Source organism: Equus przewalskii, chromosome 6 (assembly GCF_037783145.1).
Source record: "Equus przewalskii isolate Varuska chromosome 6, EquPr2, whole genome shotgun sequence".
Taxonomy (NCBI): domain Eukaryota; kingdom Metazoa; phylum Chordata; class Mammalia; order Perissodactyla; family Equidae; genus Equus; species Equus przewalskii.
Window position 1 is genome coordinate 44923045 of NC_091836.1, and position 4307 is coordinate 44927351.

The window sequence follows — 4307 nt, forward strand, 5'->3', positions numbered from 1 at the left end:
GTATGTGGAGCTTGAGGAAGAGCTTCACTCATCTTTGACCTTCTATTCTCTGATGCTGGGTGGGTTCCTCCTTTCTGTTTTTGTTGTTGTTGTTGTTGTTGTTCATTTGTTTATTTAATGATTGGCCCTGAGCTAATATCTGTTGCCAATTTTTTGTTCTTCTTCTCACAAAAGTCCCCTAGTACATGGTTTTATATTCTAGTTGTAGGTCCTTCTGCTTCTGCTATGTGGATGCTGCTTCAGCATGGCTTGATGAGATCCATTCCCAGGATCTGAACTGGTGAAGCCCTGGGCTGCTGAAGCAGAGCATGTGAACTTAACCATTCGGCCACAGGGCTAACCCCCCACTTCTTGGTTTTTGATTTCCACCCACCACCGTGATGTCAGACTCTCTTTGACTTTGAGAGTCTTCTCTGGCAGAGAAGGGAGGTAGAAACCTCCTCAAGTGTGGGGTGGTTCCTGTCTGAGCTGATATCGTTGCAGAAACCTCTCTCCACCACCTGGTGATGAGCTTGGCACCTGCCACAAGAAATTGGACCTGTAGCATGTGCACTGGTTCTGAAGCCTGTGACCAATCATCCCACTGCCATCAAAATGAAGGGTGGTTCTGAGACCTATTTCAACTTTTTTTTTAAGATTTTTTTTTTCCTTTTTCTCCCCAAAGCCCCCCGGTACATAGTTGTATATTCTTGGTTGTGGGTCCTTCTAGATGTGGCATGTGGGATGCTGCCTCAGCGTGGTTTGATGAGCAGTGCCACGTCCGCACCCAGGATTCGAACCAACGAAACACTGGGCCGCCTGCAGTGGAGCGCACAAGCTTAACCACTCGGCCACAGGGCCAGCCCCCTATTTCAGCATCTTAAATTCAGCTTCCAGAGACTGAGGGCGACCTTTTTCCCCAGACATCACATTTTAAAATGTAATCGGCTCTTTGATTTTTGCAAACAAAATCTGGAAAGCAGTTAAATTACATTTTAATATTCCCAGCACTTAGCCAGGAAAAGATGCAGACAGAATTGAAAAGCATCCTGAGTTTTTCTGTCATTGTTTTTGTTTAAATGCCCAGATTAGACCATAATTCATCTCAAAATGGCAGGAGGCCTCTTCATGCACTTCACACTTCAAAATACTTTAGAAAATCATGTCAATTTTGGCAAGCTCTTGCCATGCCAGAAACAACAGCAAATGCTTTTCTCCTTGAGTATCATCTATTGTGAATAAGACTATAAAAAAAATACACCTTGCTCTTTTATTTTGCCTCTGTTTTGAGGATTTTATGGCATCTCCGCAGTAATTGATTTGTGTCACATTCCTGCATAAGTAGCATTCATTGTCCCACTTTTTAGAAAGGGGAATTGAAGCAGAGGTGTGGTAAAGGAACTTTCTTATGATCCCAGAGAAAATCACTCATTCATTCCCTTGTTCATTCAGTAAACATGTCTTGAGAACCAGCTATGCCCTGGCCACTAACCAGACCTTGAGGATACATAAATGACTATCTCACAGGCCAGTCTCCAGATCTCTGGTAGAAGAGAGAGTCTTTCTAATAAATGATAACAACATTCCACAATAAGTGATGAGGTGGATAAAGGGGCCACAAAGAATCGCCCCTCAGCCAGCTTGTCTGTAAGAAAAGGCTTCCCACAAGAAGTGGAATATGAGTCGAATCTTGAAGGGTGAGTAGGACCCCAACCATCCAAGGCCTAAGTGGCAAGAAGGGCTTTTACAGCAGAGGGAGAAGCATGCACAAGGCACAAAACAGATTTGTGTTTTCTGGTTTTATGTGGTTGGAGAAAAAGATGTATATGTGGGATTGAAAGAAGATAGGCAAGAACAAGAACTCGAACAGTCTTACATGCCAATCACGGAACGTGGACTTCCTCCAGACACAGTGGGACCAAAACAGTATAGAGTGTGTTAGTTAGTTACTACTCACTCACTCACTTAGTTCAGCCTAACTCAGGTTCATACAAATTCCCCCTTTCCCTGTCTTTAGTGGTCAAAGAGAGTGTTGATCTATCTGAAGAAATATAAAATTATTAAAATCACTTTTTCAGATCCAAGGACGTCTTTGAACTGTCTAAAGTCATCCTGCATGCAAATGTGCATTTGCCTGGGTAGATTATCTAAAGCTTTCATTGGATTTCTCAAGTGATCTAAAGCTCTAAAATGTATAAGAATCACTACTCTGTTTATTTTATGAAAACTTTCAGCCCTTCCCAAAGTTGATTTTATCCAAGTAGAATTCTTTTATATTAATCTCTTAAAATTTACTGGTTGCTTGTTATCCATGTGGGTACCACACCATGTACCATTCTATTATTTCAAAGAAAACAATTCTTCACATTTCCCAGCAGCAGGTTAATCCATGTTTGCTAACCAACTAAAACTGGATTTCTAATCTCAATTACTATTCTTTAGACCTATGGGATTTTCATACTTTCTATGTGAGAAGTTTGAGACAAAGGTACTATATTGGAGAAATACAGGTATTTGAATGTTGGGGGAAGCACAGATGATTTTCAGAAGTTAGAGTCATAATTCTATGGTGAGTTAGTTAAGATTATTTGGGTTGAAATTAAGAGAAGAAACTCTACTAAATTTATTGGAAGGAGAGAGAAGTGTATTATGCTACCTAAGGTTAGAAATGTAACAAGTAACAGTGAAGTAAAATCAGGGACTTGAACTTCATCATGACTTCCTATATCTTTTCTCTTCTCTCTGCTGTTAGCTTCATACTGTCTCTCTCTCTCTCTCTGTCTCTATCTTTCTGGACAGATCAGCCTTTTCTCATTTCCAGTATACAGCGTGTAAAACCTGTGAGAGTTCCTACCTCTCACACAGAATGATCTCCGTTTGTATATCCCTCTGTCTTCATCTCTCACAAATCGTTCCAAAATCTCTGAACAATGAGTGCATTGGTCCCTTTGCATTAGATACCCAGTCCTGCACTGTACACTTAGATATGGCTGTTCTCTCCCTAACCATATGGCTCAGCAGGAGGGAAAATTCCTGGAAAAGTGAGGTTGTGAAGATCAAACAATGGATGCCACTCTGTACATGGTAGGTGACAGAATGCCTGTCATGGCTGCTGGGACTAGGTTGTCCATTATTCTAAAAACACCTCTATTTTGCAGTAGACATGAGATGAGGATACCAAACTGAGGTAGACATAACCTCTACATCTCCTTATAGTTCTGTGTCTACCATTCACTGCCTGATCTCAGTAAGTCACTTCCACTCTCTGGGCCTCGTCTTCCTTAGTTAAATTAACAGGACAGACAGAACTAGAAGTTCTTTATGGTCCATTACAAGGAGCCCATGAGCCTAAGACAATGTCACTATTCTTTCAGTCACTCTTTGTCAAGAACCTCAGGCTCATTGTCCAGAGGTTTTCCCATGGAGAAGTTATAAGCAATCCCTGAAGCCCCTCCTCCATGGATCCCACTAGTATAGAACATCACAAAAAGTCTCAGCCAGTTACAAAAGCCTTTTCTTTGTGCAAATCAGAAATGCAAACTGATAAAAGTCATGATTTCACCCTTCTCTTAAAAAAATAGAAAGGATTCAACACAGTAATATACATCCTGGAAGGCTTCACAGATGTAGTCCTATAGCACTCAGGACTTGAAACCCATCCTCCAAGCTTTACAAAGCCAGACATTATGGTAAATCTCGCTAGTTGTACGGCCTCATCTTTGGCCAAGAGACTGGAGAAGATCTACGTGGTGAATGTGTTGCCAGTGAGATAGTTGTGTTGTTTTGGTAGAAAACTCTAGAAGAAGATCTGCAGCCAGAAAACCCTACTGCTGAGACTTCAGCCCCCAAAGATCCCCCAAGCTCTTTGAAAATCAGGCCAGTCTCACAGCCTTTCCTGAACCCAGTGATGAAGAACGAGTCTGAAGAATAGGAGACATGGATCAAAAGGTTCAGGAAGCTAGAAGATGCCCTGTACTTGTGTGATCTGAATAATGCAGGTGAAGTGTGAAGCTTAAAGCTAATATACTTCTGTTTGTGTTTTAGTCTGAAAGTGGAGATCTCATTTTCTTTCACTTGTTAACAAATACAATTTGTATATAAACCATGTGCCTGGCACTGTGCTGAGCACAATCAGGGAATACAAAGATGGATCAGATGTGTAACCTCCACCAGGTTGTTTAAAGTTTCTCTGTGTCTCTGGAGAAATCCACTTCACCACCTGGGTCTAACCCACAGTCCAATCTTGCAATTCCCCTGATTGACATTTTCAGCATGCTTGCCAACAGACTGAACTCCAAACTTCTTAGCAAAGCAAAACCTGATCCTTG